The 23989-nt window shown below is 40.1% G+C and overlaps 1 pseudogene across 1 annotated transcript; it reads left to right on the plus strand.

Moving 5' to 3' along the window:
* The first annotated feature begins 3501 nt into the window (after nt 1–3501).
* On the plus strand, nt 3502–18292 carry LOC116069551 (annotated as a pseudogene). Its single transcript, XR_004110031.1, has 3 exons — nt 3502–4090; nt 18076–18195; nt 18267–18292. The product of XR_004110031.1 is annotated as an E3 SUMO-protein ligase NSE2 pseudogene (transcript).
* The last annotated feature ends 5697 nt before the right edge of the window (nt 18293–23989 follow it).

Consider the following 23989-nt stretch of genomic DNA (forward strand, 5'->3'; position numbering starts at 1 on the left):
TCCTGAGAGGTTCTGACAGTACCTGAGTAATACAGATGTAGAGGCTCACAGCCATCCATTGAACTGAGAATGTCAGGATCCTTTTTGTTTTGTTTTGTTTTGTTTTGTTTTGTTTTGTTTTTTCAAGACAGGGTTTCTCTGTGTAGCCCTGGCAGTCCTGGAACTCACTCTGTAGACCAGGCTGGCCACGAACTCAGAGATCCACCTGCCTCTACCTCCCACGTGCTGGGATCAAAGGCGTGCGACACCACCGCCTGGCAGGATCTGTAGGTTGTCATTTTGTCCTTTTGACAGTGTCCTTTGCCTTACAGAACCTCTGCAATTGTATGAAGTCCCACTTATCGATTCTTGATCTTACAGCATAAGTCATTGGTGTTCTGTTGAGGAACTTTCCCCTTGTGTCCATGTATTTGAGGCTCTTCCCCTCTTTCTCTTCTATTAGTTTTAGTGTATCCGGTTTTATGTGGAGGTCCTTAATCCACTTGGACTTGAGCTTTGTATAAGGAGATAAGAATGGATCGATTTGCATTCTTCTACATGCTGACTGTCATTTGAACCAGTTCCATTTGTTGGAAATGCTGTCCTTTTTCAACCATCAAGTGACCATAGGTGTATGGATTCATTTCTGGGTCTTCAATTCCTTTCCACTGATCTACCTGCCTGTCACTGTACCAACACCATGCAGTTTCTATCATGATTACTCTGTAGTACAGCTTGAGGTCAGGGATGGTGATTACTAGAAGTTCTTTTATTATTGAGAATAGTTTTCCCTATCTTGGGTTTTTCTTTAATCCAAATGAATTTGCAAATTGCTCTTTCTAACTCTATGAAGAATTGAGTTGGAATTTTGATGGTGATTGCATTGACTCTGTAGATTGCTTTCGGCAAGATGGCCATTTTTACTATATTAATCCTGCCAATCAATGAGTGTGGGGGATCTTTCTATCTTCTGAGATCTTCTTCAATTTCTTTCTTCAGAGACTTGAAGTTCTTGTCATACAGATCTTTCACTTGTTTGGTTAGAGTCACACCAAGATACTTTATATTGTTTGTGACTATTGTGAAGGGTGTTGTTTCCTGAATATCTTTCTCAGCCTGTTTATCCTTTGAGTAGAAGAAGGCTACTGATTTGTTTGAGTTAATTTTGTATTTTGCTGAAGTTGGTTTCAGCTGTAGGAGTTCTCAAGTGGAGTTTTGGTGGTCACTTAAGTATACTATCATATCATCTGCAAATAATGATAGTTTGACTTCTTCCTTTCTAGTTTGTATCCCTTTGACCTCTTTTTGTTGTCTAATTGCTCTGGCTAGGACTTCAAGAACTATATTGGGCCGGGCGGTGGTGGCGCACGCCTTTAATCCCAGCACTTGGGAGGCAGAGGCAGGCGGATTTCTGAGTTCGAGGCCAGCCTGGTCTACAGAGTGAGTTCCAGGACAGCCAGGGCTATACAGAGAAACCCTGTCTCGAAAAAAACCAAAAAAAAAAAAAAAAAAAAAAAAAAAAAAAAAAAAAAAAAAAAAAAAAAAAAAAAAAGAACTATATTGGATAGATAGAGAGAGAGAGAGGGCAGCCTTGTCTAGTCCCTGATTTTAGTGGAATTGCTTCAAGTTTCTTTCCATTTAGTTTGATATTGGCTACTGGTTTGCTGTATATTGCTTTTACTATGTTTACATCTGGGCCTTGAATTCCTGATCTTTCCAAGACTTTTAACATGGAGGGATGTTGAATTTTGTCAAGTGCTTTTTCAGCATCTAATGAAATGATCATGTGTTTTTTTTTCTTTGAATTTGTTTATGTAGTAGATTACATTGATGGATTCCTGTATATTGAACCATTTCTGCATCCTGGGATGACGCCTACTTGATGTGTTCATGGATTCAGTTTGCGAGAATTTTATTGAGTATTTTGGTCTGAAGTTCTCTTTCTTTGTTGGGTCTTTGTGAGGTTTTGCTATCAGTGTAACTCTGGCTTCATAGAACAAATTGGGTAGTGTTCCTTCTGTTTCTATTTTGTGGAATACTTTGAAGAGTGTTGGTATTAGGTCTTCTTTAAAGGTCTAATGGAATTCTGCACTAAAACCATCTGGTCCTGTGCTTTATTGGTTGGGAGACTTTTAATGGCTGCTTCTATTTCTTTAGGGGTTCTGGAACTGTTTAGATGGTTTATTTGAGCCTGATTTAACTTTGGTATTTGGTTTCTGTCTAGAAAATTTCCCATTCCATCCAGATTTTCCAGTTGTGTTGAGTACAGGCTTTAGTAGTAAGATCTGATGATTTTTGAACTTTCTCCATTTCTGTTATTATGTCTCCCTTTTCATTTCTGATTTTAATTTGGATACTGTTTCTGTGCCCACTGGTTAGTCTGGCTAAGGGTTTATCTATCTTGTTGATTTTCTCAAAGAACCAGCTCCTGGCTTTGTTGATTTTTTGTAGAGTTCTTTTTGTTTCTACTTGGTTGATTTCAGCCCTGAGTTTGACTATTTCCTTCTGTCTATTCCTCTTGGGTGTATTTGCTTCTTTTTGTTCTAGAGCTTTCAGGTGTGTTGTCATGCTGCTAGTGTATGCTCGCTCTAGTTCCTTAGCCAGACTAACCAGAGGACACAGAGACAGTATCCAAAATAACAAAATCAGAAATGAAAAAAGAGACATAACAGAAATAGAAAAAAATTTTTAAAAAATCATCAAATTTTACTACAAAAGCGTATACTCAGGGCTGGAGAGATGGCTCAGTGGTGAAGAGCACTGACTGCTCTTCCAGAGGTCCTGAGTTCAAATCCCAGCAACCACATGATGGCTCACAAACACCCATTAAAAAAGAAAAAAAAAAAGGCATATACTCAACCAAACTGGAAAATCTGTATGAAATAGACAATTTTCTAGACACATACCCGGTACCAAAGTTAAATTAGGATGAGATAAACCATCTAAACAATTCCATAACCCCTAAAGAAATAGAAACAGTCATTAAAAATTCTCCCAACCAAAAAAAAAAAAAAAAAAGCCCAGGACCATATGGGTTTAGTGCAGAATTCTATCAGACCTTCAAAGAAGACCTAATACCTAATAGTAATACTGGTTCTGGTGTTGGTTCAACTTGAGGTCAACCTGTAGAAGAATGCAAATCAATTCATTCTTATCTCTTTGTACAAAGCTCAAGTCCAAGTGGATTAAGGACCTCTACATAAAACCAGATACACTGAAACTAATAGAAGAGAAAGTGGGGAAGTGCCTTGAACACATGGGCACAGGGCAAAATTTCCTGAGCAGAACACTGGGGATTTATGCTGTAAGTTCAAGAATTGACAAATGAGACCTCATAAAATTGCAAAGCTTCTGTAAGGCAAAGAACACCGTCAATAGGACAAAATGGCAAGCAACAGATTGGGAAAAGATCTTTACCAGTCCTATATCCAATAGAGGGCTAATATCCAATATATACAAAGAACTAAGAAGTTAGACTCTAGAGAATCAAAAAACCCTATTAAAAATGGAGTATAGGACACAGAGCGCGCGCGGGCCGTTTCAGCTACAGAAAAAGTGGGCTGAGGAAAGGTATCGGGGTCTGGATGTGCGACGTTTGGCTAGATATCACTGAGCTAGGTGGGACAGCCAGGTAACAATTTCAAGATGCCAGGACGTTCCAGTACAAATTCAGGGTCTACTCGTTACATATCCTTCAGTGGTGTAGAGTCAGCTCTCTCCTCCTTAAAAAACTTCCAATCCTCTATCAGCTCTGGAATGGACACAGTTTCTAGTGTTGCCTTGGACCTTGTTGAGACTCAAACTGAAGTGAGTAGTGAGTACAGTATGGACAAGGCCATGGTTGAATTTGCTAAAATGGATCGAGAACTAAGCCATTATGTTAAGGCTGTCCAGTCTACAATGAATCATGTAAAAGAAGAACGTCCAGAAAAAGTACCAGATTTAAAATTACTGGTAGAGAAGAAATTTTTGGCTTTACAGGATAAGAACTCTGACGCTGACTTTAAAGAGAATGAAAAGTTTGTGCAGTTCAAGCAGCAGCTGAGGGAGCTGAAGAAGCAATGTAAGTCAGCCGCTTTGCTTTGGCTTCTTGAGATGAAGGGCCTGACCTGTGAGCAGTGTCCACTTCTCTGCTTGCTCCATCCTCTGCCTGAATGGCTTGTCTTGTTGCAGTTTCACGTTTGTCTAATACTGGTTCCAGTTGCCTGTCCATTTCTGAAAGCCAACAGTTTCCACAAAGTGTCTCACTGCTGGAGAGGGGAATTGGGAAAACAAAATAAAACTAAAAACCATTTTATTAATAAAAAAAAAAATGGAGTATAGCCAGGCAGTGGTGGCACATGCCTTTAATCCCAGCATTTGGGAGGCAGAGCCAGGCAGATTTCTGAGTTCGAGGCCAGCCTGGTCTACAGAGTGAGTTCCAGGACAGCCAGGGCTACACAGAGAAACCCTGTCTCGAAAAACAAAAACAAAAACAAAACAAGACAAAAACAAAAAAGTGGGGTACAAAGCTAAACAAAGAATTCTCAACTGAGGAACATCTAATAGTCAAGAAGCACCTAAAGAAATGTTTAACATCCTTAGTCATCAGGGAAATGCAAATCAAAACAACCCTGAGATTCCACCTCACACCAGCCAGGATGGCTAAGATCAAAAACTCAGGTGACAGCAGATGCTGTTGAGAATGTGGATAAAGAAGAACACTCCTTCATTATTGGTGGGATTGCAAGCTGGTACAACCACTCTGGAAATCATTCTGGCAGTTCCTCGGAAAATTGGACATAGTACTACCTAAGGACCCAGCTATACCACTCCTGGGCATATACCCAGAAGATGCTCCAATGTATAACAAGGACATGTGCTCCACTGTTCATAGCAGTCTTATTTATAATAGTCAGAAGCTGGAAAGAACCCAGATGTCCTTCAACAGAGGTCTGGATACAGAAAATGTGGTACATTTACACAATGGAGTACTACTCAGCTATTAAAAACAATGATTTCATGAAATTCTTACACAAATGGATGGAACTAGAAAATATCATCCTGAGTAAGGTAACCCAATCATAGAAGAACATATATGGTATACACTCACTGATAAGTCAATATTAGACCAAAAGCTCTAAATAACCAAGATACAATTCACAGATCTCATGAAGCTCAAGAAGGAAGACCAAAGTGTGTGGGTGTTTCAGTCCTTCTTAGAAGGGGAACAAAATACTCACGGGAGCAAATGTGTAGACAAAACGTGGAGCAGAGACTGAAGGAAAGGCCATCCAGAGACTGTCCCACTTGGGGATTCATCCCACATACAGTCACCAAACCCCAATACTATTGTGGATGCCGAGAAATACTTATTGAAAGGACCCTGATATAGCTGTCTCCTGAGAGGCCTTGCCAGAGCTTTACAAATACAGAGGTGGATGCTTGCAGCCAGCCATTGGACTAAGCGCAAGGTCCCCAATGGAGGAGTTAGAGAAAGGACTGAAGGAGATAAACAACAATTCGAAGAACAACAATATCATCCAACCAGACTCCCCCAGAGCTCCCAGGGACTAAGCCACCAAGCAAGGACTACATATGGCTCCAACTGCATAAGGAGCAGCTGCATAAGGATGGCCTTGTCAGGCATCAATGAGAGGAGAGGTTCTTGGTCCTATGAAGGCTCAGTGGATTCCCCAGTGTAGGGAATTCGAGGGCAGGGAGCTGGGAGCAGATGGATTTGTGCAGGTACATCCTCATAGAAGCAGGAGGAGTGGGGATGAGATAAGGGGTTTTCAGGACGGGGGGGGGGGGGGAAACTGGGAGAGAGGATAACATTTGAAATGTAAATAAAGAAAGTATCCAATAAAAAATAGCCAAGAGCTGATTCTTTGAGAAAATCAATATAGACAAAAAAAGTGAGACGTGACAACAGAAACTGAGGAAATTTAGAAAATCATCAAGTCTCAATACAAATGCCTTTATGTGACAAAATAAAATCTAGACAAAGTGGATGATTTTCTAGACATATACTAAAAAATGAAGTTAAATCAAGATTAAGCAAACTATCAAAACACTCTCATAATGTCTAAGGAAAAAGAAGCAGTCATTAAAAATCTCCCAGCCAAAAAAAAGGACAGGGTCAGATGGTTTTAGCATAGCATTCTGCCAGAACTTCAAAGAAGAGCTACTGCCAGTACTCCTCAAAGTGTTCCACAAAATAGAAACAGAAGGATCACTATCTACTTCACTTTGTGGGGCCCAGTTACCCTGATACCTAAAGCACACAAAGCCTGAACAAACAAGAAGAACTTACAACCAACTTCACTTATAAAAATCAACACAAGCTGGGTGGTGGTGGCGCACGCCTTTGATCCCAGCAATTGGGAGGCAGAGGTGGGCGGATTTCTGAGTTTGAGGCCAGCCTGGTCTACAGAGTGAGTGCCAGGTCAGCCAGGGCTATACAGAGAAACCCTGTCTCCAAAAAACAAAATTAATTAATTAATTAATTAAAATAAAAATCAACATAAAAATACTCAATAAAATTATGCAAACTCAATCCAAGAACACATCAAAAACATGATGCACCACAATAAAGTATGCTTTATCTCAGGGATGCAGGGATGGTTCAATATACTTAAGTCCATCAATGTAATCCAATATATAAACAAACTCAAAGGAAAAAAGCACATTATCTTCTCAGTAGATGACAAAAAAAGCATTAAACAAAATCCCAAACCCTTTTTTGTTAAATGTCTTAGAACAGAAATTCAAGGCACATACCTAATCGTAACGAAAGCAGTACACAGCAAACCAATAACCAACGTAAATTTAAGTGAAGAGAAACTTGAAGCAATCCAACAAAAATCAGGGACCAGACAAGGCTGGCCACACTCACTCTGTGCATTCAAGGTAGTACTTGAGGTTCTAGCTACAGCAATAAGACAAGAAAAGGAGGTCAAGGGGATACAAATCGGAAAGGAAGAAGGCAAGATATGTCTATGTGAGGACAATATGATAGTGGTCATGGGCAATTCCAAAATTCTACCAGAGAACTCCAACAACTGACAAACAACTTCAGCCAAGTGGCAGAATATAAAATCAACCCAAAGGAAATCAGTAGCCCTCCATTATACAAATGAAAAACAGACTGAGTAAAAGAATATGGAAACAACATCCTTAACAATAGCCCCAAATAATATATCCTGATGTAACACTGAGCAAGTGAAAGATCTGTGTGACAAGAACTTTAAGTCCCTGAAGAAAGAATTTGAAGAAGTCAGAAGATGGAGAGATCTCCCATGTTCATGGATCGATAGGAATAACATAGTGAAAGTGACTATCTTACCAAAAGCAATTTACAGATTCACTGAGATTCCCATCAAATTCTTTTTTTAAATGTTTATTTATTATTTGTAAGTACACTGTAGCTGTCTTCAGACACACCAGAAGAGGGCATCAGATCTCATTATAGATGGTTGCGAGCCACCATGTGGTTGCTGGGATTTGAACTCGGGACCTTTGGAAGAGCAGTCGGTGCTCTTAGCCACTGAGCCATTTCTCCAGCCCCTTCCATCAAAATTCTAACAAAATTTTTTTTATTGGCATTGGAAGAAAAATTCTCCATTTTATATGGAAAAGCAAAAAAACCTAGAATTGCCAAAATAATCTTGAAAATAAAATAAGTGAGGGGTATTTAAAGGGAAAAACCACAAACTGGGGGTGGGGTGGGGTGAGGGGGTTACCAAGGAAACATAACAAAAACAGTGGAAAATTTCAGAGGGACCCAACCCAAGGTATTCAGTTAGGGAGGGAAACACATTCCTTCTAGGAATGTAATCTTCATCTATCGGTCTGCAGGGTGGAGAGCCTTGTAAGCCAGTACACCTCCATTCCTAGTTCCGCCCTTATTGTGGATCAGTCAGGAGGGGCAGGTATCGGGAACCAGAGCCCTGAGGCTCTGAGGGTGGCTGACCATACAGTATTTAACCTGTGGGTTGGCTTTCCTCGTGGTCAGAAGATTGTTAAAGGTTCCTGAGTAAACTGCATGAGAAGAGCTCGAGTGTGTTGCGTCATTCTTGCTGGTCGAGAGTGGTGGCGACAATTGGCTACTCCACATTTTTTTTGGCTTGTTACATTTCTATTAATACATTTCCCTTTTCATTAACCTGCTTTTCCCCAAATTTCAAAATCTCCCAGTCTTTCAATGAGAAGAGTAGAGTCAATGATGTAAGGGATTTTTCAGTGCTTAGGAAATAGTAAGTCACACCACAAAGGATTTACCTGAGGGAGGATTGCCTCTCAAACACGGTACAGGTAAGTAGTACGCTAACCAGGCCTCTTAGAGATTGGGATGCTAGGATACACATGTTTGTTCACCACGATTGTCCAGAAATGTGGCTCTAGATCAAAACAAAGGAGACAATCCTGATTAACAACCAGCCACTAGGCCCTTCCCCAGATCAAAGACCAGGTCTCTAAGAAGCTATCAAGCTTGCCGGCTTTCCCTTAAGAACATGAGGTGTCGACAGAATACAGATACAGAGCTCCTTTTCCAAAACCAGGCATGTGATTGGGAGTGCTGGTAATGGTCTGGGGCCAGGCTCTTTGGAGAGGAGTTGCTTCAGATTCCAAGAATCCAGCATGTCCTATACTTAGGACTCTTTTAATGCTGAATGACCTGCTGTTTCAGGGCACTTGTGTACTTAAGAAATAATTCCGGAATATCTTTGCTGTGTAAATCTCCCATCTGCCTAAGTGGCTGCACCAGCAGTAGTCTCCAGACCATCTGTAAATTGTTGACAGTATAACCTGGCCTGAGAACCTAAAAGAGACATAAGGATGACAGCATAGGTGGAATGCAAATATTTTCTAGCCCAGCTTCTCTCAGCCTTAACCAGAGCTAGATGAATGCTATTGTTACATTTGTTACAGAGATTTTTTTTTTCTCTTTTTTTTTTTTTCCCGAGACAGGGTTTCTCTGTATAGCTCTGGCTGTCCTGGAACTCACTCTGTAGACCAGGCTGGCCTCAAACTCAGAAATCCTCCTGCCTCTGCCTCCCAAGTGCTGGGATTAAAGGCGTGGGCCACCACCACTCAGCTCTTGATTAAAGTTTCTAAATTCTAAAGTTGAAGGGCAATATTACAAGAGAATTTTAAAATTACCCATTTGAGTCATGGAATGAACTGTGCATTGCAGTAACAGGGAAAGGATATGCATTGGAGCATCGCTTCTGCCCACAGACCAGAATAGGAGGAACAGTGTATTGTGTCCAGTGCAGAGTGAAACACCATAGGCAACAGCTAGATCGCAGACCAACTCAGGTTTAATGCACTCAGCTGCAGGGCTCACCATTATAAAGAAGGACCTGACTGATGCAGGGTGGGCGATTTACTAAATTCCTTCCATGTGTTAATTCATACATTTTAATATAAACACACAAGACTGGTGGGCATACAGTTTGTAGAGATTCAGTTGACTCAAGGAATATTGAATTTCCAGTTAGGGCATGGTCCTCTGTAGATAAGTGCAGTACTCATTGGCATACTTAAGTCAGCTCTGATATTTGAGACACAGGCCATTGGGTTTAGCTCTGTTTGTCAGTTACAGGACTCAACAGCTAACAGTCCACAAAGGCGCAAGGGCATAAAGTATCTTATTAGTGCTGTGCCCTCTGCCAGAGAATGGCCTGCTCTTTTTCAATGCTCTTTTCCTATGCATTTTTGCAATTATATATATCTCCCTCAAAAGCCCATTGTTGGCATTACTTTTTAAATTTCATTTTTAAAGCATCACTACTTAATCCCTTATTTGTTTCAATTCCCCAACGTTTTCTGATCATGAAGAATCTCATTTCTGCCAGGCAGTGGTGGCGCATGCCTTTAATCCCAGCACTTGGGAGGCAGAGGCAGGAGGATTTCTGAGTACGTGGCCAGCCTGGTCTACAGAGTGAGTTCCATGACAGCCTGGGCTACACAGAGAAACCCTGTCTCGAAAAACCAAAAAAAAAAAAGAGAGAGAGAGAGAGAGAGATGTTCTGTAGCTCAGGATTGCCCTATTCTATGTAATTGAGAATCACCTTGAACACTCAACCTTGTCTCTGTCACTCAGTTCCTGGAAGGTGGTCCTGCAACACCTTCTAGGCCATGCCCTGACTAGTCAGTGGGAAGGAAAAAAGATCAATGTTTTCTGAGGTCTCGGTCCTTTTGAGGGTATTTACAAATAAATAGGAACCTGTGTAAGAATTGACTTCACTGACAACCATTGGCGCTGGTGTAGTCACACACAAGGGAGGGGGAGGGAGGAAGGTGAGGGCTTTCCTGTGTGACAGTAGTTGGCATTGGCAATGAGTAGTCAGGTCATCAATTTTAGATGATCACTAAAGGTTCGAACTGGCCATTGATGGGAGATTTACCCACCAGGGCAATTTAAAATTTCAGTAAACAACTGAACTTACTTTTAGAATATTATTTTAGCTATTTTTGTATTTTAGGTATCTTGGCTTTTTGTGACTCCACATGGAGTTGGGGTTGTCCATTCAAGGTCTGTAAACTATTTGAATTTTAATGGAGATTGTGTTGAATCTGTAGATTGCTTTTTCACTTACTTTTGTTGTTGTTGTTGTTGTTTTGTTTTTTGTTTTTCAAGACAGGGTTATTCCTTATAGTCCTGACTGCCCTGGAACTCACTCTGTAGACCAGGCTGGCCTTGAACTCAGAAATCCACCTGCCTCTGCCTCCCAAGTGCTGGGATTAAAGGCGTGCGCCACCATCGTCCGGCTTCACTTGCTTTTTAAATTTTTTTTATTCCAACATATTTTATACTATTTGAGGCTATTGTGAAGGCTATTTTCCTGATTTCTTTCTCAATCTGTTTGTCATTTTTCATAGGAGGCATATAGGAATGCTCCTGATTTTATTTGAATTAATCTTGTATCCAGCCACTTTCTTGAAACTGTAGGGGATTAGAATTACTTTTGTCATTTATTTATTTTTTTAAAGATTTATTTATTTATTTTATGTAAGTACAATGTAGCTGTTTTCAGACACTCCACAAGAGGGCGCCAGATCTCGTTATGGATCCTTGTGAGCTTGGCTCCAATGTGGTTGCTAGGATTTGAACTCAGGACCTTCGGAAGAGCAGTCAGTGCTCTTAACCGCTGAGCCATCACTTCAGCCCCTTGTCATTTATATATAATATGTCATCCTCCAATTAGGGTACTTTGACTTTTTCCTTTCCAAATTATATCCCCTTGGTCTTTTTCAGTTGTCCTATTGGTCTGGCTAGAACTTAAAAGTACTGTACTGAATAGATATGGAAAGAGTAGACAGTTCTGTCTTCTTTATGATTATAGTGAAACTGCTTTGTGTTCTTCTCCACATTTAATTTGATGTTGGCCATCGAATTGTTGTCAATTTCTTGTATTATATTTAGATAGGTCCCTTGTATCCCTACTCTCTCTAAGACTCTCATTATGAAGCAGTGTTGGATTTTGATGTAGACTTATTTGGTGTCTAATGAGCTGATCCTGTGCCTTATTTCTGTCAGGTTATTTATATGGTAATGCATCTATGTTCATGGAGGAAATTGGTCTTTTTTGTTAAGTCTTCATATATATGCTTTGGGTATCATGGTTAATTTTGGATTTATAAAACAAATTGTGTAAGGTTCATTTTGTTTCTATTTTGTAGAATACTTCAAGTAGTATTGTAGTAAGTCCTTTTTGAAAATCTGATTGAATTCTGCACTAAAATCATCCCTCACTGGGCTCTTTTGTTTTTGGGTCTTGTTATGAAGTCTTCTATTTACTAGGGGTTGTAGGTCTATTTAAGTTGTCTATATTATGTTAATTTAACATGTGTAAGTTCTACCCATTCAGACAATAATATGTATGTGAATATATAGTATACTTCCTCATCTCTTTTGATTAAGTTTTGTTGACATCTATTTTGGTAGATGTTGAGCTAGCTGTTCCAGGCTTTTTCTTAGGTCCGTTTGCTTTGAATATATTGTTCCAGCCCTTAACTTTGAGGTAATGTCTATCCTTGATGTTGGACTGTAGTTCTGTAGGCAGTAGAAGGATGGATCCTGTTTTAACTTCCATTCTGTTAATCTGTGTCTTATTACTGGGGCACTGGGGCCTTTGATACTGGAAGATAGCAGTTTGCAATTGATGGCCCAGGACTGAAGGTGTCATGCAAAGGAGTTGAGGCTTGGCACCGTGAAGACAGTCTATGAGAGGCTACTGGTAAAGCCTAGTTACAGCAGTGTTTTGGGAATGCCAGTACCAGGCAATGACCACCAAGGACAGCAGCAGCAGTGGAGTACAGGCGTCTGGAGCCCAGAAGACAAGGTGTGTGCTACAAAGGACAGAGCTGGAGAAGTGACTCAAGCCCTTGAAGGAGCCCAGAAGATCGTGAGTTGGATCCCAGACATTGGTTTTGCTTTTGATTGTGACTGTGCCCTGATATTTTTCCCTCTTGAAGGAAGAACGTATTTTAGTGAAGCCCCCAGTTAAGAGACCTTGAATTTTAAAGGATATTGGACATTTTAAATTGATTGAACTTGTAATATGTAAAGACTGTGGCACTGGGACCTTTGATACTGGAAGATAGCAGTGAGCAATGGTTGTTAATTCCTATTATTTTAATTTTATTTGTGGTGGTGCAAGTAGTGGGTTGTGTGTGTGTGCATGCACACATGTGTATGTTTCCCTTTTGGATCTTTCTTTTTTCCTTTCCTTCTTTCCTCTCTTCCTTCTTTCCTCTCTTTCTTCCTCCCTCCCTCCCTTCATCCCTCCCTTCCTCCCTCCCTCCTTCTCTCTCTCTCTCTCTCTTTCTTTCTTTCTTTCTTTCTTTCTTTCTTTCTTTCTTTCTTTCTTTCTTTCTTTCTTTCATGTATGTGAGTACACTGTAGCTGTACAGATGACTGTGAGCCTTCAGGTGGTTGTTGAGAATTGAAGTTTTTAAAACCTCTGCTCTCTCTGGTCAACCCTGCTCACTCTGGTCAACTCTGCTTGCTCAGTCCCTGCTCACTTGGCCCAAAAAATTATTTATTATTGTACATAAGTACATTGTAGTTGTCTTCTGACACACCAGAATAGGGCATCAGATCTCATTACAGATAGTTGTGAGCCATCATGTGGTTGCTGGGACTTGAACTCAGGACCTTTGGAAGAACAGTCAGTGCTCTTAACCGCTGAACCATCTCTCCAGCCCTGTTTATTTATTCTTAATTGCTTCTATTACTATTTTCAACTCTTGAACAGTTTTTTCTGTTTGTTTCAACTGTTTATTTGTTTTTTCAGCTTTATTTAAAATATTCATTGGTCTTCTCTGTTTATTTGTGTTTTCTTGGAGATATTCATTATTTTCTCCAATTGTTTGTTTGTGTTTTCTTGTGTTTCTTTAAGGGATTTGTTTATTTCCTCTTTAAGGACCTCTATCATCTTTATGTATTTGGTTTTAAGGATTTCTACTTGTTCTTCAGCTATGTTGGTATATTCAGGACCTGTTGTGGTAGAATACCATGGCTCTGTTGGTGACATATTTCTCAGCTGCTATTGATTATGTCCTTAGCTGACATTTATGCATCTGTGTTCAGTATTTCGGGTGATTATAGATCTAGGTCCTGATTTCTGGTTTTGACTGGTTCCGAAAAATAGTTTTACCCTAGATTTCTGTTTGTTGTCTGAATTTCAGAAAGCATGGTAGGGATTGTGTTTTTCACTGTCCTGCTGGGCTGTTGTATCCACAGAGTAATGCTTGATGATGTCAGAGAGTTGGGGAAGAGTACACCAGGAAGAGATAACATTAGGGATGCTCAGGAGGTATGAACAGTGGAGATGGGAAGTTGCCTCTGGTGTTGTATTCCAGTGTTAGGGGCAAATATGAAGAATGTGTCTGGGGTAACAAATAATGTGGTAGATTGGTGGATACCCTGCCTGATCTTTCAGCAGGCATGACATGGGGTTGGTTGAGCAGGGGCTGTCTGCCCAGAGTTGGGGGCTTGGACACAGAGATGGGGCAGAGAGAGAGGAGCACATGGGGCAAGAGTTGGTGATGTCTATAAGGCGTAAGGGCAAGAGAAGAAGATGAAGCACTAGGGTCAACCTGAGTATTGGATCTCAGATAACAGAGAGTGGGGATGGTCCACTGACCTCCAATCTTGTCCCATACCCAACATCTAAATACTGACACTTCTAGTTCCCAGGAATGGTTTCTTCATTTCTCCCTTTATTTAGATTTTTGTTGTTGTTAATTTGTGAAGGGCCTTTCCTTTGTTGAATAAAAAGGACTAAGTGGGCTGCACAGGTCACTCAGGAAGTATTCATATGGGGGTTGACCCAAGTTCAAATACCAACACCCATCCTGGAAGGCTCATAACAACCTGCTACTCTACATCCAGGAGATTCAACTCCCTCTTCTCTGGTGTGTCACCTGTATACACACGGAAGAAGTTCTCTAGCTCACATATAAATATACACATGAAAATGAGAATAGACTTGTTTTCAAAAGTGCTTATGCCTTATTGGTAGGGTACAAGAAAACACTGAAGACTCCAGATTCAAATAGTATGCAATGGCAAAGATTCTTTATTTTGCAGAAATTACCAGCGTGCATGGATCAACCATTTGTCAAAATGGTGACCCAAGACGAAGGTGCACAAGTCTTTTATAGGAAATTGAAAGGAGAGGTTAGGTAATCTAAGACTTCATAGGTGGGTACAGGGGAAGGTTCAGTTTCTGGTTGGCTGCTACATTAGCTTGACTATATTCGGTGAGGCCTTGAGCAAATTTCATGAACTGATTCAGCTACTGCCTAGTTATCTTCAGCCAATTGTTCTAGAAACTGAATCAGCTCTGAAGTTATTTTTCCTGTGTCAGTGTTATGAATGATTAACAGCCCATTGTGAGGAGCTTTATATGGGGAGCTCAATTTGCTTCCCTGAGAAACTGAGACATTTTTTATTTTTATTTTTTGGTTTTACTTCTCATTATAAAGAATTGGTGCAAAACAAACAGCTTTTGGTATTTAATACAAATCATGTACATTTTTTATTAATCCGTTATTCAAGGAGATCATCACAATTAAAGTGAAGGCCCTTACTCTGAACTAGAAGCTTAAGAAGGTGCCTTAATAGTAAAACTCCATCCTGCTAACCTTTCAATTAGTGGAAGCAGTAGGCAAAATGATTCCTAGACCCAGGGAGCAACTTTATATGAAGCCTGCTACAAGCATGGTGGGGTCGATCCCAATTTAGAAGCTAAACTTGGTGGGATCACCCACGTGCTGGTCCTAGAAACAAGAGTGATGCAAAATTCAAGGTCATGGATGTTGGTCTGTGGTTTCAGTTCAGCACTGTTCCAGCCATCTGTGTTTGGCAGAGTCAAATCCTCAATTAAGAAAATGTGAGAGTTCATTGTCTGAAGCCCTGAAGATGAAACCTCAATTTTATACTGAGATTCTAAGTGTTGAGATTCACAAGCTATGAGGCATCTGCCTTAGACAGCTGCATACAGGGAATGGAACTAACCAAACCAAGAGATGTATGGGAAATTGTAGGGACAGGGCAATTGGAGTCGTGTGTGTGAGACAGAGCCACAGGATTTGGTGTTTGCCTTTCTGGGTTACTTACCTTGCTACCATCTTCCCTATGTACATATTCTTGTCTATTGTAAAGTTAAGGAATATTGTGTGTCATTGCATGTTGTTCTATGACTTTAAAAGTTGCAATTTGTAAATATTACCTTGAGTATGAAAAGAGACTTTGGACATTTGGACAGTATAGTGACTGTTGCAGAAATTGAGGATCATTGAAGGTGAACTATATGTATTTTCACTGTGGAATGAACATCAGCCTATTGTGACCAGGGTCACAATGCAGTTATTTGAATCAGAAAGGTCCCAGATAGGAAGATGTCTTTGAAAATTGGTTTCTCCTTGGTGACTTTCCTTGAGGAGAATATGGAAGCTTTTGTAGAAGAAGCCTTGGTAGGTGCAATTCCTTCTCATGATGGAAGTTGAGTTTCTATAGACAAAACCCATCTCCTGTTCTTTGAGTCTACTGTGTTATGGCTGAAACTGATCCTTCAGTCTCATTCTCATGCAGTTATGCCTTCACCACAATAGACTCTCTCCATAAAAAATATAAGATACAGTAGTAGCAATTCAATGCTAAGCTATTTTGCTAGCCCCATACTATTATATTTTTTAATTATGTTGTTTTTGGTTTTAAAGGATTTTTTTTATTTATTTATTATATATAAGTACACTGTAGCTGTCTTCAGACGCATCAGAAGAGGGCATCAGATCTCATTACGGGTGGTTGTAAGCCACCATGTGGTTGCTGGGATTTGAACTCATGACCTTCCGAAGAGCAGTCGGTGCTCTTCCCCACTGAGCCATCTCACCAGCCCTGTTTTTGGTTTTAAAGACAATGTTTCTTTGTGTAGACTGGCTGTTCTGAAAGTAGGCCTGCAGATTAGGCTGATCTTGAATTTAGAGATCAATCTGATTCTGGCCTCTAATTGCTGGGATAAAAAGTGGGCCATCATGCTTGGCTTTTTTGGTTTTATATTATTGTCTGATCTACCTGGAATGTAGGTTTTTAAAAAATTATTTATTTATTTATTTATTATTATACATAAGTACATTGTAGCTGACTTCAGACACACCAGAAGAGAGCATTAGATCTCATTATGGGTGGTTGTGAGCCAACATGTGGTTGCTGGGATTTGAACTCAGGACCTTTGGAAGAGCAGTCAGTGCTCTTACCAGTTGAACTATTTTACCAGCCCTGGGTTTTTTTTGTTTTTGTTTTTTTATTTGTTTTGTTTTGTTTTTGGTTTTTGGTTTTTCAAGACAGGGTTCCTCTGTGTAGCCCTGGCTGTCTTGGAACTCACTCTGTAGACCAGGCTGGCCTTGAACTCAGAAATCTGCCTGCCTCTGCCTCCCAAGTGCTGGGATGAAAGGCATGCGCCACCACCACCCGGCATGTTTTTTTTTTTTTTTCAATATGTCAAACATGTGCTCTTGTGCTGAGTGAGCTTCACCAACACCTTGATTTTTGAAATTTGCCTGAGAGTATCATTCTATTTCCCAGCATGGCATGCATCCATGATATTATTACTGCCTGAGCGTTCTGATCACTGGAATGCAGTTTTATGACATTCTTCCTATGTTTTTTGTTTGCCTTGAATTTATGTAGAAAAGGCAAGAATATTTTGCCTGTTTGCATGAATACGCACCTCATGTGTGCCTGGTCTTCACAATAGTCAGAAGATGGCCTCAGACCTCCTGAAATTGGAATAATGGATAGTTGTGAACCCCATGTATTTACAGGAGATTGGGCTCAGTTATTTGTAGGACCTGCAAGAGCTCTTCACTGCGGAGCCATCTCTCCTGTCTCCTACATTGTTTTCACAAGATCACCATTAACATTGCTAATATTTTCATCTGTTCAATTGTAACTGTTTAAAATACCCTTTTGGTAATATCTTATTACTGTAACAGTTTGAACTGAGACACCTCAGGTTTCTAGAAGTTGTATACAGAACTGGAGTGGATGTACCATTCTTTTAAGAACTTAGCTAAAGACCTCTGATTTCTTTCTCTCTTTTTGGTTTGTGTGCTTGATTCTTGCAGGGGAGATGGGATCTTAATATGTACCTTTGGGTGTCCTAGAACTCACTATGCCATGCTGGCATCCAACTAAATGAGATACTTCTAACTCTGTCTCCTAAATGTGGGGATGAAGGGTCTGAGCCATTAGACCCACCTTGCTGATTATTTTTGTAATTAGTAATTGTTCTTGTAATTTCTATGATGTGTGCCAAGGATTATTGATTTGATTGCTTGCCCACTTCTTTATGTCTGTTAATGGGCATTTTCCTTCTGAGGTTATATCCCATTCAAAGGGCACGGAAATAACAGGTGGGCCTCATTATTTAGTTTTAATCTAAAATTACTTGGTAGTTTCATTAGAACTTCTGTGTGAGGAAATGAGTAGGGGAAGAACCAGGATTCTGTGAATGTACGGTCAGTGAAGTATGCATGTCCAATGTTATCATTTCCATGCTTTAAAAAATAACATATGTGAGATACTCTAGAATGCAGTGACTTATGAGGACGTGCATGTGAACTTCACTCAAGAGGAGCGGGCTTTGCTAAATCCTTCCCAGAAGAAGCTCTACAAAGATGTCATGCTGGAGACCTACAGGAACCTCACCACTATAGGTAAGACTGAATTTTCTTTCTCTTTTTAGAATAAGGGACAACTGTTTCTTTCTTTTGATGCTCTTTTGTAGTTTCAACTGAGGAGGAAGAGGAATGAGGACAATAAATCAGGCATGGACCTAAGTTACTTAAATTTTGCATATTTTATAATATTATATCATACACTTTCTGGCACTATATTTTAGGCTTTAATTGGAAAGACCACAATATTGAAGAACATCACCAGAGTCCTAGAAGACATGGAAGGTAATTACTATGTGCAAACTCATACAAATATGCTTCTGAATTTTTTTTATTATGTCCTGGAAGTTTTAAGGAAAAGCAAACATATAAATAAAATACCTTTAAGTATATTGATGATTATTAACTTTTCATAAAACCATGTAATTCAATTGTGGGTATCTGAATTTTCTTTTGTGAGGCATTCCTTTAAGAAAGGAAACATGGAAACAATGCCTTATCATATATGACCATCTGAATCATAGACCTTATAGAGCTACACTTTAAAGGTGTCCATCCATTCATTTCTTCTCATACCACCCAGATGCTGTAAAAACTATACTTATTGAATAAGTGAAAAATATATGTCTAAGAACTTCTAATAAGCAGAGTATGTAGTAAAGCTGGTGTTACTCACATACTTATAGTGATATTGCTAAGTTACCATATGAATGTAACCAATGTGGCAAAGGCTTTTCATATCACATGAGTCTTCAAATTCATGAAAGAATTCATACTGGAGAGAAACCCTATCAATGTGATAAAGGCTTCTCACGATACAGTCGTCTCCAACTGCATAAAAGAACTCATACTGGAGAGAAACCTTACAAATGTAATCAATGTGATAAAGGCAGTTTATGAGAGGTAACAAGGTTGTTGTGGAGTAACCTTTATCCTTATACCACATGTATTATAAGGAACAAAAAATCAAACTGTGAATTCAATGTGGAATTCTTTTATTTCTTAGTTTCCTTTCATAAGTGTAACCTGTGTCACAATGGAAACAAGCCATGTTTTCATAAGTGATATTGACAAAAGCATTGAACTTCTGTTTCTCCCAGAACAAGTAGAAGATCCATAGCAGTACTCAATTAGAGTCGATTTACTGAGCTTGAAACAAGGTTATAATTAATTGTTTTTCCAACTTCTTTGGGAATACATCAACAAGCTCACACTGTAGAAAATAATCTTGAGTGCTAGGAATGTGGGAAATTCTTCTATTTGTCCTGGTTCCATTTGCAAATGTAGAATGACACAAACCACAGGAAAATTTGTGAATGTGATCAGAGTGGTAAAGCTTTGAGTTCTTCCAATTTCCATAAAATATTTGAAAAACCTTCCTTAGGAAAAGAATGCATAAACATGAGCCATGTAATAAATGCTCTTACCATCACAAGTTTCTTCAAAGATGAAAAACTACCCATAATGAAAGGGAACCCCATGAATTTACAGAAAGTGATAAACCTTAGGTGTAAATTTCTTTCTACATTTAGACAAATTGTAAAATTATTGCATATTGATTAAAAGATTCATTGGTGTAGTAAATGGTAAAGCTCTCACATGTGCTAATTATCTTCACAGGCATGAAGGAAGTCATATTGGAGAGAAAGCCTCTGCATATCCTCTGTGCAAAACCTTTGCATATCACGGTCGTGCTCAAAGGCATGAAAGCATTTACACTGAAAAGAAATCCTATGAAGTTATTCAATATGTTGAAGCCTTTGCACATCACAGTAGTCTCCAAATACATAAAAGAACACAAACTCTTCAGAATCCCTACTTATGTAATCAATGTGATAAAGCCTTTGCAGATCACAGTCATCTTGAAAGTCATGAAAGAAGTCATACTAGAGAGAAACCCTACGAATGTAATCAATGTGATAATGCCTTTACAAATCACAGTCTTCTTCAAAACATGAAGTTATTCATACTGGAGAGAAACCATATGAATGTAACCAATTGGGCAATCCTTTCCATATGATAGGAGTCTTCAAATGCATGAAAGAATTCATACTGGAGAGAAACCCTACAAATGTAATCAATGTGATAAAACCTTTACAAATCACATTGGTCTCCTAAGACATAAAAGAACACATAGTGGAGAGAAACTCTATGAATGTAACCAATGTGGTAAAACTTTTTCACAACACTATAATCTCCTAATGCATAAGAGAACACATACTAGAGAGAAGCCGTATGAATGTAACCAATGTGGCAAAGGCTTTTCATATCACAGGAATCTTCAAATTCATGAAAGAATTCATATTGGAGAGAAACCCTACAAATGTAATCAATGTGATAAAGCCTTCTCACGACACAGTGGTCTCCAACTGCATAAAAGAACTCATACTGGAGAGAAACCTTACAAATGTAATCAATGTGATAAAGCCTTTTCACAACACAGTCATCTCAGAATGCATAAAAGAACACGCACAGGAGAGAAACCCTATGAATGTAGTCAATGTGGTAATGCCATCGTAATCTTCAAAGGCATGAAAGAAGTCATAATGTAAAAAAAAGCCTATGAATATATTTAATGTGGTGAAGTCTCTATGAATCCCCATAGTTTTCATTCTCAAGAAAATATGCATATTGATTGGCAAGAAATCTTCTGAAAATAAAAAGTGTGGTAAAACCTTTACCCAGCACAGCACAGATATCTCAGAATGCAGAAAGGAGCATGTCCTGGAGAGACACCTTATAAATATACCCTCAATGTGGTAAACCTTTGACTATCACAGTCATCTTTGAATACATAAAACTGCACATAGTAGAGAGAAACCCTATAAATGTTATAAATAAGGGTTTTTCACATATATCTCAGAACATATGAGAGACCACACAGGTGAGAGAAACCCTATGAATGGATTCAACAGAGTGAAGACTTTGCGTGTCATAGTAATCTTTGAGTACATAAAAGAACATATATACTGGAGAGAAACCCTTTCAATATGGTCAATATGGTAAAGCCTTTGCATGTTACAGTTATTGTTTAATACATAAATGACACATTCTGGTAAGAAACTTTATTAATACTGTGGTGAAGCCTATGCGTGTACCGGTGGTTTTCAATGTCATGAGAAAAAGCCATACTGCAAAGAAGTAGTATACATGTAGTTACTATGGTAAATGTTTGTATTTCCTGGTATCTTTATACAAGAGTAAAACATTTAGGATGTTTATAATCAGTTAAAGACTTTGCATAGGGCCAGGCGGTGGTGGCGCACACCTTTAATCCCAGCATTTGAGAGGCTACTTTGCTACTTTGGCAACTCCATTATACTCCTTAACAAAAGAAAAAGGGGAGTTCACTTGGACTGAAGAGCATCAATTGGCTTTTGAAACCCTCAAAACGGCACTGCTACAAGCCTCCGCCCTAGCCTTGCCAGACTTAAATAAACCTTTCACACTCTATGTTGATGAACAAGGAGGGGTGGCTAGAGGGGTCCTCACCCAGACTCTGGGACCCTAGAAAAAGTCAATAGCCTACCTATCAAAAAAAAAACTGGACCTTGTGGCCAGCAGCTGGCCCTCCTGCCTACGAGCAATAGCAGCCACAACCCTACTGGTAAATAAACTGACTATGGGCCAGGATATGACAGTAATAGCCCCCCATGCACTTGAGAGCATCATTTGACAACCACCAGATTGTTGGATGACATGCTCGGATGACACACTACCAGAGTTTGCTGTTGACTGAACAGGTGACCTTTGCCCCACCTGCTATCCCCACCTGCTATCTTCAACCTTACTCCCCGAGACTGCTGAAACCCCAGTGCATAAGTGTGATAAACCATGGCCTGGGGTGATAACCTGGTTCACCGATGGAAGCAGTTTCTAGTGGAGGGTAAGTGCAGGGCTGGGCCGGCAGTGGTGGACGGGAAATCAGTCATATGGGCCAGAAGCCTGCCAAAAGGAACATCAGCCCAAAAGCAGAACTTAGTGCTTTGGTCCAAGCTGACAGAGGGACAGAGGGAAAGGCTGTCAACATCTACACAGACAGCCGATATACGTTTGCAACAGCTCACATCTACAGAGCGATTTACAAACAGCGAGGACTACTGACTTCCACTGGCAGGGACATTAAAAACAAAGAAATTCTTAGCCTTTTAGAAGCTGTTCACTTACCTAGTAAAGTGGCCATCGTTCACTGCCCAGGACACCAGAAAGGGGAAGGATACATAGAGAAGGGAAAAGGGATGGCAGACCAAACCGCCAAAGAGGTGGCGGAAGGCCCCATGATCCTCATAATGGCAAAGGGAGGATTAAGGGCTTCCCTGGGTGAGACCTCCCTCTCCCCGGAGGATGGGCTCATCTACTTGACCAGGATTCACACTCTCACCCATCTAGGGCCAAAAAAGATGATTGAATTGGTTAAAAAATCTTCTTACTACATATCTCAGGTAAAAGAGGCAGCAGAAAAATTAGTAAACAAACTGTAAAGCTTGTGCTCTAACTAATGCTGGAATTAACAAGCTCCAAGAGGGGAGACAGTTACGAGGAGGCTGGGGACCTACTGGGAAATGGATTTTACCGAGGTCAAGCCTGCCCGATATGGGAATAAATATCTCTTAGTGTTTGTAGACACCTTTTCAGGGTGGGTCGAGGCTTTCCCCACCAAGAAGGAGACAGCTAACGTGGTGGCTAAGAAGATATTTGAAGAAATCTTCCCCCGGTTTGGGATTCCTAAGGTAATCGGGTCAGACAACGGGCCTGCCTTCGCCACCAGGGTAAGACAGGGAATGGCCAGACAACTGGGGGTAGATTAGAAATGACATTGTGCTTAATAGACCCCAGAGCTCAGGACAGGTAGAAAAAATAAATATTACGTTTGAGGCTTGTGAAAATTACAGGTTGGAGGAAAACACAGTGGGCCAAGCCAGTACCAAGCCCGTGCATGTCCAAACAAGCCTGGACAAAAGCAAGCAAGCTGTTAGATATCCCAGGGACTGACAGGTCAGGAAGGCATAAACCATAAAGATAGAACAAAAATATGCAAGGACATGTCCAGGGCCCAGACATGCAAGGACGTGCCTGGGCGAACACTGAGTAATGGGCCATCTGGTCCTCTTAGATATAGTTTAAGGTCAGCCAGAAACCCCCGAATAGCACCACCCTTAGGAATTTTCCACTCTGATCTGCACGTACACTAGCTGATATTTGAAATAGTCAATCATGTATGGCCACACCAATTCCCCTGTTCCCCCAGACCCTTTTCCTATATAAGCCCCTAACCCCTGAGCCTCGGGGTCGATTCCTCTGTCTCCCGCATGAGATATGTGTCGACCCGGAGCTTAGAAATTAAACTGCCTCGTGTGTTTACATCAAGATGGGCTCTCGTGTTTCCTTTGGTGAGCGTCCTCCGGAGATTTGAGTGGGGGGTCTCCCCACTCAGTTCTTTCACAGACAGGGCTCCAGTCTGGGAAGTTTGTAGTTATGAAGAAATTCTTGTAGTCTCCCAGAGCATGTCTTCTTTTTCAATCAAGAAACAGGGTACATCATGTGTACATTCTATTCCACACTTACTTTTCAGTTCAGCCATCAATTTGGAGACAGAAGAGAGATGGTGGAAATGGCATAGGTATACTGGCAAAATATTGTCTTCCAAGTTGAAATGGGCTTGATGGTCATGTGCTCCAGAGAGGACAGTCTGTATCAGAGCACACAGAGTATTACTCAAGCCTGTTCTCTCAGAAGGATCATCTTAAGACTCCATAAAACAAAACAAAATATGTCTTGTTAGGCAGGGAACCATCATCTTACCTAGATCTTCTATTTGGTAGGACTAGTGTAA

This window comes from Mastomys coucha, unplaced genomic scaffold (assembly GCF_008632895.1).
Source record: "Mastomys coucha isolate ucsf_1 unplaced genomic scaffold, UCSF_Mcou_1 pScaffold1, whole genome shotgun sequence".
In the NCBI taxonomy this organism is placed as follows: domain Eukaryota; kingdom Metazoa; phylum Chordata; class Mammalia; order Rodentia; family Muridae; genus Mastomys; species Mastomys coucha.